Here is a 12,323-nt window from a genome sequence, read left to right on the forward strand (position 1 = left end):
CTTGATATCAGGACCAATCAAACATAAACCTAGTCTTAACTACACCTATAGTGCATTACTGAATATGAATAATTAGAATATCAACATATCCTAATTAGCGATCCAAGCTGGCGGCACTGAATTTAAACAGAAGTAAAACTGCAAACTTTTAATCCGTACTGCCAATCCTGTTTATTTCTGACTCCCTAAATAAGTCGTACACAGAAAACTGATCAGGTTCTATCCATGATTGTGTTTTTTAAATATTATGCTGTATTCATAGTGATACCTGCATGGATCTACTTTGCTAAGAACCAAAACAAATCCTGCTTTTCCTGCCTTTGTCTGGAACCCACTAACTCGAGAAGGACATCACTTCCTAACAAAGGTTTCTGGAATGCAGTACTAGTCTTAGCTATTTATATGAAGGCTCATGTGACTATCATTATTGTCTAACAGCAAGCACTGTGTTCCAAATTTGTCAAATTTGTGGGATCGATAAAGGAATAAACAAAAAAAAAAGAAGGCAATACCAAGAAGCCAGGGATTATAGTCCGTTTGAGGTCCTCATGAGACATATGCACACCTGAGCACAAAATACTGTCAGCTGAAGAGCATGAAGGCTACTTGTGTAGATTCTCACCCACAACAAGAACACAGACTTCTATTAGGGCCATTAGCATCTAGAATGCCAAGATATGACCCACTGCTGCAACTGCTCCAGTGGTTGGTCATTTGCTTCTCATTGGCCAGACAATTGCTGTGATTACTTCTATCTATACTGCAAATTCACAATAGTAGATTTCTGCTGACCAACATTATCTTTGACTACAGCCTCATAGAAAATGTTTTATATTTTGATACACTGGTGGCAAAATGCAGAAACAATAGGTATTTGGACCCATGTGTGTAGCTTGTGTCCGCTGCAGCGAGTAATCAAATGACTATTTACACCGTTAGTAGATGACCAGCTCTACTTCCTAAACTACAGACGCCCAATTTTTACACGATTGATTACAAAATATGACCCTTTTAAAATTGTTTTGCCCAGAAGTTTACATAAATATTTGCGTTACATCTTAACCAGCTGAACAAATTACTGCTTCGATAATAAATTGTTTTCAGACTGCGGCAATGCTAGTTTTGTATCAGTAAAGAATCAGATCTATAATCCTGGCTGATTGTTTCGTCAAACTAAAATCAGTTTTTACATTTACACACCAATTCTATGCTTTATAACTGCACTTTGGAGCCAAGCATAATAAACAGTTTTCACCGATGTGTGTGGCTTTTCTATCAGACAGATACTAAGCCACAAGCCCAATCAGCAGGAAACCACTATTTATCTTTTCCTGACATGCTGTAATGCTGTCTGCAGCAGGCTATAAAAAAGTTTGATGAATATTTACGACACAATAGCAAATATTTTGACATGCGTTTCATTCTATCACATATTCATAGGAAACAAGCTAAAAATTTGCATCTGTGCTTTTCTTGATTTGGTAAGGTCTGGCTCCAAGTAACCATGGCAACAACAACTTAATGACCAGTTACTTTTTAACAACATATACACACACCTGAGCACAAAATACCTTCAGTAGAAGAACAAAAAAACTATTTTGGAGTAATCCCAAATTCTTTACTTGTGTCTCGATCAGTAAAATATACCATCTTCCAAGTTATGACATGATTAATTGGTCAAATGTATCCATCCATCCATCCATTCATTAAAGAAACTAGTAATTTTGATTCATTTTTATATAGCCCCAGATCAAAACATTGACGGCCCAGTGCAGTGAAAAAAGGATTTGCCTTCCCTCCTGATTTCTTACTTTATTTCATATTTGTCACACTGAAATGTTTCAGCTCATGAAAGATAATTGTAGTATTAAATAAAGATAACCCAAGTTAATCTAAAATGCAGGCAGACAAAAGGCTCCAAACCTACCTGGCCCTGTGTGAAAAAGCAGTTGCCCCCTGAGCCTGGTTGCACCACCCTTGGCACCAAGAACTCCAATCAAGCTTTTGCGATAACTGGCGAGGAGTCCTTCACATCACTGTGGAGGAATTTTGCCCCACTTTTCTTTGCAGAATTGCTTTCATTCACCCTCATTGGAGAGTTTTCAAGCATCAACAGCTTGTTTAAGGTCATTCTTTGACAGTCAGATTTTGACCAGGTCGCTCTGAAATCTGTTTGGTTTTTTGGGAATTCTTTGAGGCTTTAGGAGCTGGACTTGCAGATGTGTTTCGGATCATTGTCCAGCTGCATAATCCAAGTGGGCCTGAACCTCCAGGCGCAAACTGATGACAGTCTCCTGCAGGATTTTCTGGTCGCAAAATTCATACTTCCTTCAATTACAGCAAGGTAATTGAAGGAACCACCTTCCAGGTCATGAAGCAGCAGTGGACGATCACACTTCTACGGTGTCTGACTGTTGGTGGGATCTTCTTTTTATGAAATGCTGTGTTATTTTTATGTCAGATGGTTCTTCCCAGTCTCTTTCTTATTACTGAATCATGAACACTTTCTTTTAGTTGTTCTGGGTTCTGAAGTAATTTTGGGATGGTTCATCAGCGCTCCAAGGTTTCTCCATGATCTGATATCTCTTAGCCTATTTTTACTGTGTCAGACTCGACTCAGTTCAATTGAAATTATTTCTAAATAAAAAAATAAAAAAGGGTGTGGCTGTAATCAGGCCTGGGTGAGGCTAGTCAAACTAATTTCATGATAGATATTTTTTATCACATAGGGCCCGATAGATTTGAATAGCTTTTTTTTCCTGACTGAATGAAATTATTATTTAAAAAATATTTGATATTTACTCTGGTTGACTTTGTCTAATAGAAAAATTTGTTTGTGGTCTGTAACATGTAGGTGTAAACATTTTTTCATGACACTATAAGTGTAAAAGTGACACTAAGGTTAAGCTCAAGTAACAAAGTTAGGTAACAAAGTCCCCAACAACACACTGTGCACTGCTGTAACTTTATTTTAATGTGGTGGCTCTGTGAGTGTGAGAAGGGTGTGATGTGTATGTGTACGTATCCATTGTGCCTGACACAATGAAGCCTTTCACTGCACTGTCTCTGCCGCAACGCGGTGGGTGGACACACTCAATTACAGGCTTCACAAGCTGTCTCAGCCACGTTCTGCAGGGATGGTGGGGGAAGCAAACGTAGAGAAAGAGATAGAAGTATAATCCTCAACCGCAATTTAACATTGTTAGGGCGATCAGCCACAGCGCTGATCAGTAGGCAAGATTAAACTGCTGAAACGATATGGTCAGATTACGGGAAGATAAATGGCGAACAACTAAAAAGGCTTTTGTGTTGCTGTAAATAGATATGAAAGTTTCAAGGTGGGTTGCTAAAGTCACCACAGGAAGTAAAGCAGTGTTGCATGTGAGTATTAAAACCTCAGCAAACAAACACCAAGACCTGTGATGCCTAGCTCAGAAAAAGGAGCCTACACTCCATCAGTATTGGCTCTGTGCACTGGCAGTTACGTCTGCTCGCATGTCATGAATATAATGAGAATGAAAATTGCCTTGAAGTCAATTGTTTCCTCACTGCAGGAGATAAGCCTGAGGATCATCTAGGTTTGAGCTGAGATGGCCTTGCCTGTGAAAAAATGTGCTCTTCTGTTTCACTTCTGCATTTTCAGTGTTTATTACAAAAGTGTCCATCCTCAAAACTGAATGAGGACCTAAAACCACTTTCTCCTTCTGTGTGGGGCCCATCTCTCAGGGGCTAAACAAAACAAGAAAGGGAGAAGCAGAGGTGTTTTAAAGTGTCACCAACGCTTTAGCAGAGTCTAGTCTGGCGCTGCTGAACACACTGTGCCCATCTTGATGATGATGGTATCTTCCAAATACACCATTCATCATCCTGCTGACAGGAACGCTTTGCCATTACCCAGAGAACAATGTTCTCTAAGTTTTTATATGAATTAAGACTGATCTGTCTTAAACAGGGTCCCTCCTCCCTTCTTTTCTAGACATTCTTTAAGTGTTTTTCCAGCAGCGTCTTTCTAATACAGTCCCGATATCTGCAAAGCGGCGAATTGATTGTAAAGAAGCACACACTGCGAGAGCTTTAGTGTCATCCTTGGTTGCCTGGTGACGAGGACCCGGGGCCATCGATCAGGCAGATTAAGGGGTGGATGGGGCTCAGCGGGGATAAAGGGAAGTTGACGGGTGCCTGGTCAATCCTGGCCATGCAGAATCTGCTGTGTGCTGCTGCTTTACTGGGCAGTGAAAAAGGTCACATCCTCCGGCTAGACGCAGTCAGACCCCCTTCAGACTACTGCCTCTCTCGTTTTCAATATCACGGTCACAGAATAACAGGCGAGCTGCTTTTCAGCTCATTCTCAACTTTACACCAATGCTTTTGAAGTTTGACCCATAACAGTGAATTCACGCTGACATATTATTGTTGCTACTGTTTAAGAATTGATGACTCCTGTTGGACACATTTAAAAGCACCTGAAATATACATGTAGTTAAAATAATGACGTTAACATAACTAATAATAACAAATAGTGGTTTTATAGGATGTCTGTGAAAACTGATATTCCAAATATGACGGCTTCTGTTCTGCTGCTCAAATGCAGAGTTTATGAGCTGACTTAAAGCAGCAGAACTCTTAATAAAAGGAGCTTATGCTAAACGCACACTTTTTCCAGCTATAGACATTAGAAGAAAACCGAGAGCTTAAATCTTTATTGACTTTCCCGTCTTAAAGTACTAACTGATGATAAGGCATTGACAAACAGGCAATAATCATGTCCATCGTCTTATCGACACTCCCATAATGGACTCAATTCCACGCTGATAAATGCTACATGCTAATTCACAATCATTGATTTAGTTCTATCCTCTCTCATTGGCGTTTGGGAAAAACAAGTTTTTTGTGGATAACAGTTATAAGAAAAGAGACACAATTTTAACAGAATTTGATTCTTTATTCAAATTGTCAATGCCATAGCAAGACTGATTGGACAGAGTCCCGTTTTTCAAGTACGTTTGGATGGATTACTACCAAATTGTACATTTTGGGCCTCATATTTTGTGTGCTTACAATTTTTGTCACAACTTTCTTTAAGCAGACACACAAAGATGACCTCGGCTCTATGTTGTGTTTGGTGTGAATCTTCAGATATAAGCATGTGACATACTGAACAACATGGCAGACACATTATTAATTAATGGAGCACATTGTCATGCTGATGCTGCTTATAGCTGTCAGTCTTGTATGAACCTCAGTGTATGAAATAAATAAGTTAAGTATTCTTCTACTAAAACTTTAGCAAATATATAAGAGCTCTGAATTTGAGGCTACCGTGTAATAATTGTTTACAATAGTAAATGTTTCTTACTATTGTGTGGAAGAAATGCAAAAACAACACTAAAACATAGTTTTATAGTCTAGTCACATACTTTATGAATGACTTAAATAGCTACCGTGTTTTAAAGAAGAAAAAAAAGAGGCCAGATTTCCTATAAAACCTTTGATTATTTTCACCCGCGCGGGCTTTTCCTCCTATCTGCCTCCTTTTTACTTTTGCTGTTCCATTTTCCATTTTTGTGAACCACTTACTGGTGGGTAATGATGCTAAGACAGTTTTCCTTTCATCATATGTTACAGCTAGAAACTGTAATAGCATTACGTTTAGATTTCCACTAACAAATTTGGCCATGGAAAATGTAACATAACAGCAGGCACAGGCAGACAACCTTTTCTAATGATATTAGCTTTTAAAAAAAAAGTATATGATATTAAATCATATCTTCCTGTCTTTGACAGACTGTAATACGCGTACAAAAACCAGTTCTTCATACACACCACCCTTGTTTATTCCCCTACATCCCCCAGTTGTAGTAAGGGTGTTGCATGATGGGACAGATATAGTTCTTCAGAGTAGCTGGTGGCAGGCTTCTATTTAGAGACTGTAGGGTACTGAGAGCAGGAAGGGAAACATTTCCCTTTCCCTGGACACGCAGAATGCCACATCAGTGGGGGGGCACCGGCTGCAAACTGAGATTAGCAGCTACAGTTGCTCCTTAGGGAGGGAAGGGGTTGAAGCAGAGGGAGGAGAGGAGGAATGTTTGAATGGGTGATAAAGAGAGAGACTGGGAGGCAGGAAGAGTGTGCTTCAGCTCAGTAAAACACAAAAAGATACTGTTGGCCGAAGGAGGAAAGAGATTAAGTATAGAGGGTTAGTACTGACAGAAGACACAATGAGATATATGAAATTAAAGTGCAACTGGGAAATTTCTATAGGCACATGGAAGCACTCATGCTAATGCTTCTCAAAAGATTGAGAAAAGCAGCACTTCTTTGTAATCTTGAAATAACAGAGAGGGGAAAAGGAGAAAAATATGTAAATGTCCTCCTGCTGGGAGACAGCAGCTACCCACGTGGGATGTTGTGTTGTGTCCTTTAACAAATAAAGTCACGCATCCTGCTCCACATCTGGCTCAAATTAATATCTTATATCTCCCATTTCTGACTTCAAATGAAAAACGTAACGCAGGAGACAGAGAGGACATCGTGGCTGATTTCATGTGTTATAATGTATGCCTCCTGCCACCACCCCCCCAAATGCGACAATGCATCATTGTGTCAGATTGTTTTCACTGCTTTGTGTTCAAGCTTCCTGCTCAAATATGGGTCCTTTACCAGATGTGAAAGTTTGCTTCACAACAAATACCGGAAGGGTGTGCTGCTATGTGTATGTGAGATGTGGCAACTTCTTCTGTTTGTCCACACTTTTCTCTTTTTTTGCTACCTTATTACAAACACACTTGTACAGAGCGGCTTGAGTAAGTGTTATGAATAATTTTTTTCACACATATTTCCTCTATATGCTAGAGTTTTTCCTCACTCTGTCATTTATCCCTCTGACACACAAAACTTCCTTTTCAAACCTCACTGCGTGATGAGTAAAAGATGAGGCCACATGGCGTATTGTGTGAAAGGCCCAATGTGATACATCATTTTATGGAATTCTGCATTTGGGTTTGATTCCTGCCAGCTGTCTATTAACTTCAAAGCATGCCTCGGTCAGGGTTCGTGTTCTAGTGTTCTGCTGAAGTCAGGGATATCACTTCCTGTTGTTGCAAAGTGTTCCATCTCCAATGGCCAAATTTTAAATTAAGGGGAAATACATTCATTCATATATTTGCCAAGAGGAATTTACACCACTTGCATGTCTCCACAGTTAATATGAGGATATTGCTACCTATAGTTAGCTTACAAGGGTTTAACTTAGCAGATTTTATGACCTTGAATGCAGCCGGGCTAGCCTTTTTTTCCTGATCAGAGTTGTGAGTCTTCTAAACAGAGCGAAACTGGCACATTTGCACTTTTGTCAGACTTTTATGTAAGAAAACCTTTATGTGAAGCGGCGCCAAGAAACTACTTAGCTTAGCATAAAGAATAAAATAAAACAAAGAGCTATCTTAACAGACAAGAACCTCTAAAGCCAGTTAGTTGTGTGATTGTGTTTTCCCTTTGTGCAACACACAATCATGTAATCCCCCGTTTGCCAGGCAATACTGTCCATCTTTACTCAAGGCTATGCAGCTGCAAGCTGTTACATACTATATTTACCTTCTAGAGCAGAAAAATACGTTTGTGGTTAAGGCTTTCTGTATTTTTTACATGAGGTTAAAGTTAAACCCTAGATTAAAAGATGTAAAACATGGGTGTAGTCACAATGATAACACCCTCTGGTTAGTGCATAAAAGCCTCAACCTGGGTGTTTTTGCTGTCACTATCTTTTCACTACTGATAAGTGATAGTCATTAGCCAATAAGCACATCCTGGATGACCATGCTTTCTCGCTCTAATAGTAACCTTCATTTGCAATATGAAATTATGAACTTTGACCTGGAAGTAGTGACTGAGTCTATTGGGACAAAGTTTGGTGGTCACTGGACAAGGTTCGTTTTGCATAGACTTTTAGAGAGCCGGAAGTCTTGTTGCAAAAAGAGCAGTTGCCCAAAACCTAAGAAGCTTTCCTTCATAAATCCTGTCTAACACAAAGCCTTGAATGTAAACGTTGACCAACAGTCAGCAGTAACGTGCTATACTCAAGCAAGAAATCATCCGAACAAAAGAAAACTGAAAAGTATTTTTTAAGCCGCTTCACCTTCGCAATATAAATCTCAGCTACTTATATTGCCCAAAGGTGCTGTTTTCCACCCTTGACTCAGAAACAAGGAGGCACAGCTGTGCAGCTGCTGTAAAAACTGCTTCTGGTTAGGGCCACATACCAAGTGATGCTGCATGTTTTAATTCTCACAAACTCCGATCTTCGAAGAAAGGCCTGCGGTTTGCAGAATGAGGCACAAACTGCAGTTCTGGAGGCCAATTTGTTCTGTTCGCAATGTTTATCTGCTTCATTTCCTCCTGCCTGTCAGAGATGTGCTCACTGAGCTGCACAGTGGTTTTATACAACAGTCATTTTGAACTAGTTGTGAATGCTGGGAGTTTCACATTCAAACAACCACCCTCCTTTTTACCCCCGCAGGCTTTTTAACAGCCCTGGCTAGTTCCTGTTTATGTATTCCTCCCTAAAACAGCACACATCCATGAGCACACCACAAAGCCCTCAATTTCCTGTAGTCATAACACACCAAATATTATGCACATTCGGATAAAAAGCTTGACAGATTACAGACTGTAAACAGAATGAGTGGGAAAACAAAGGTAGAGACTACTTGGTAGCAGATGTGGGATAACAGGCACTTTCGATTCCCTTTCTGAAACTGAGGCACGCCTAACACCTGTTCAGTGCAGAGCGACCCCACTCAGCCCAAACTTTAAATAATGGTGATATTGTAACCACCTGCTAATTTCTCTAGTAATCAGCTTTGGATTTGCCCACAAATGCCTTTCACCCTATCTGATTGAATTCAAAGCCTCAGCTTGATTTATAGCTCTTCAGGTCTGACACTTTCCCACCCCCGCTACCTTCCCCTCCTACAGAATGTCTCCCTCTCCTCTGCTGCCGCCTCTCTTTCCTGTGTTCCCGCCATACCTTTTTACAGAGTACGTGGCCTTTGCTGCAAGCTGAAGAGTTGAGTAGGGAGCAGAGGAATCCAAATATCCCAGATGACCGCTTAATTATTTGCAGACCATTTGCAAAACAGTTTGTGAAGGCTGATACATAATTAGAAGTAACCCTGTTCACATCTATTCACAATTAGATCCTTAGTTGTCACAATTTTGGGATTGCTGTTCTTCTGCCAAGTTAGTAGGAGTCGTACCAAGTCTGATTCCAGCTCTGCCTACGCCGCGTGCCTTTAAATTCTCCTTTCAGGTGTTTAAATCAGTTAAAAGCATCACCAAACAAACAGCTCAAAAAAAGACTTCAACATTCAGGCGGCCTCCGTGGTGGTAATCAAGGAGGATTAAATTGGATTAGCTAATAAAAAGCAAACTTGAGAAGGTAGAGGACAGACAGAGAGCACAGGACCATCCATCCCAGTGATGGCAAATATCCAGTGCACATGTCTGAGCTGCTGCTCATTGTCTGCTCTCTGTAATTATTTTCTCTCAGCTTGATTTTCCTCCACCCCCCCCCCCCCCCCCCCCCCCCCCCCCCGTTCTGTTTTAGTTCTTGCCTTCCTCAACTCACCATCCCTTCCTCCCTAATTTGTTGCTGTCGGTCCTTTGGCATAAAGCAGCAAAGCTTTTTACAATACAACCAATTATAGCTGGCTTTCCTGATAAGTGCACCACCACTGCAGGTTGAGGTGGAAGGAGGCAGCTGGAAGTGATGCTAAATATCAAGGGTGTCTGCTCCACAGGCCAGAAGTAATTGCACTGCAGCAGCAGAGGAGAACGCGAAAGAACAGAGATGCAGAGATTTCCTACTTTAATCTCTTCCACTCAGTTTTTTCTACACTCGGTTTTTTGGAGGCACTTTAATCCTTGAAATCCCGTCTTTTTAAAGCGCTCTACCTTTCAAGTCAAGCACCACTTCAGTGTTTGTGTACATGAGATCACAGAGGCCATGGGTGACTTTGAGGTGACTGATGATCAAATGAGCCAGCATGTGACAAAATGGACTTTGGACTATTTTTTTTTTTTATTATTGATTTGTTGGTCGCTGACAGAAGTGTGTAAGTGGGAGCCACACGCATGATGGTTGATGCTGAATGTCTGCCTCATTTGCATTCTCCAGATGAGCAGCTGCTAATCTGGATGAGCAAGTGCACAAAAGCAGGCTTGTCCAATATTCAAAATAGCAGCGGGAGCTACATCAGCAACGTGTAGCTCCAGCCAAATGAGCTACACACTGAAAACACTGAAGTGACTTCTCTGTTTTAGCCTCTCGCATGCAGCAAAAAAACATCAGTAGGGATTCCAGCTTACAAGTGAAATCCCACGGCTCTGACACCACGGCTCAGGGTGGATAAAGCTGGGGTGAACTTGGCGAAGACGCTGCAGTGTGAGTAAGCGTCCACACACTCCGAGATGCCTCCTAATCCCTGCTGCTCTGCACGCATTGGCACGAAATCACCTTGAATCATTACATTTAAGACAGCTGCAGTCTGCACAAGAAAACAAGCAATGAAGAGGTTGACTGAAGGCTGAGAAAGCTACACCTGACCTGTCACTCGTTTGACTCACCACTCGGGCCTGCTGAATCACAATCAGCTGGGATGTGGCCTACAGTGTTGCGTTACAGTCGAGGTAAATTCCTTTCAATGCAGGTATCATTACATCCGTTGGTTTAGTAGTAGAGCCGCCAGTAATCCTGAGACTCAGTGCATGTGCAATATAAAGCACACCTCACTGTGCTGTCAGCTCTGAAAGATGCATAAGGTTTAAAGAGAAGAACTCAGCTGGAGCTTTGGCATCTTGAGCTGTAACTGTGCGTGCCAGCAGACCTCTGTTAACCATCATTCTCATGCCAGCTGAAGCAGGACAAAGATTTTAGATTTTAGAAATAGGCATCCCTCTACCCCCGCCCCAACCACCGCCAGTGTAGCTGCAGCTCTAAGCATCTCAGCTTTATATTGTGGTTATAGTGAGTCTATTAATAGCCACAAAGATAATGCATTTCTTCATTCATTCTTACACACAGCCGCCGACGCTTGTTGTTTGCAAGCTAGATATACACAAACACACAAGCACACAGTCAGTCACACACTGGGCCCTGTGAATAGCACCATCACTGTCTGAACACTGTTCAACAGGTAGATGTATCTGCAGCTGCAAGTCTGAGCCCAGCAGCACTAAGTTCACCTCCTTTTTTCCCACAATGAATCGACGTGAAATTATCAGACAGACAATGCAGTTGTTGATGGTGCAATCAGGCATGCCCATGCGCAATTTCACTGTTGCAAAAGAAGTAACACTTGCACTCATGCATTAGTCAGCCTATCTAGGTTGTGAAAGGCTTTTAACAGAACCAGAAAAGGACGTGTAACGTTTCAGCAGATTTCTTCAAGAAATAGGTGCCGTAGTTGAGCTCCACCTTGCAGATTAAAAAGGAAAAAAAGTGGCACCAGTGTTGTACTAACAAGTAAATAGGAGATTTCTTACCTTTAGAGTTTGAAGCGTCCCATGCTCTGAGAGGAGAGGCTGGAGTGACAACAGTTGTGGAGTGAGCTCTGATATGGGAAGCGTTACATCACCGTAACACTGTCGAACTCACAAAGTCTGTTCGGCGACCGAGTGTTAGAGTCGGCAAAGATGGGAGCCCGCAAGAAGTCATCAGATGATAAACAACTGGGGTCCGACCTCGGGGGATTAATGCTGCTGCTGTGAACGGGCCATGCGGCTGTCTCCAAGTTCTCGAGTGGCGCACTCGGAAGCACGTTGTGGATGTGATGCGTGTTGGTGCAGCGGAGGCAGCCGAGCTCAGTTATCTGCTCGCAGCTGGAACGCGTGCCAGTCTTCTAGTGTTCCAGCTGTGCAGCTCACAAACACACTGCAGAGCCACAGTCCCGCCTATTGGTAGTATGACTGCAACACCGCCACAACCTGTCCACGGGGCTTTTCATCGTCTGATCGCTTTTCTGAGAGATCGAGGCGTCCTATCAGCCGGGATCACATATTTATTAAATGTGGACGTGTGTTACCTGAAAAAAACTCATGAAAATGTAAATGTTTTGGTGAGTGAGTGCTGTTTAGCAGATATATATATGATGTATATATATATATATGATATATGATGTAGTTGTTTTTTTGAATTTTGGTTTATCCGTTGAAAGTTCAAAAGTCCTCCCAAAGATCCTTCAGGATATTTATTATTTTATACATAAATGTATTCATTTAATTATTTATTTCAGTCACATTCCTACAGCCCAGCTACCTGTTGCTGT

The 12,323-nt window shown here is 41.5% G+C and overlaps 1 protein-coding gene across 4 annotated transcripts in view; it reads right to left on the reverse strand.

Moving 5' to 3' along the window:
- Positions 1-11,902, reverse strand: part of LOC113017037 (RAS guanyl-releasing protein 2) — a 35,849-nt gene extending 23,947 nt beyond the window's left edge. For all 4 annotated transcript variants that reach the window (XM_026160295.2, XM_080299796.1, XM_026160292.2 and 1 more), the window contains exon 1: positions 11,542-11,902. The gene's annotated coding sequence lies outside the window, so the exon portion shown is untranslated. The remainder of the gene's footprint in view (positions 1-11,541) is intronic.
- Positions 11,903-12,323: the final 421 nt, after the last annotated feature.

The sequence above is a fragment of the Astatotilapia calliptera genome, chromosome 3 (genome assembly GCF_964374335.1).
Source record: "Astatotilapia calliptera chromosome 3, fAstCal68.1, whole genome shotgun sequence".
Taxonomy (NCBI): domain Eukaryota; kingdom Metazoa; phylum Chordata; class Actinopteri; order Cichliformes; family Cichlidae; genus Astatotilapia; species Astatotilapia calliptera.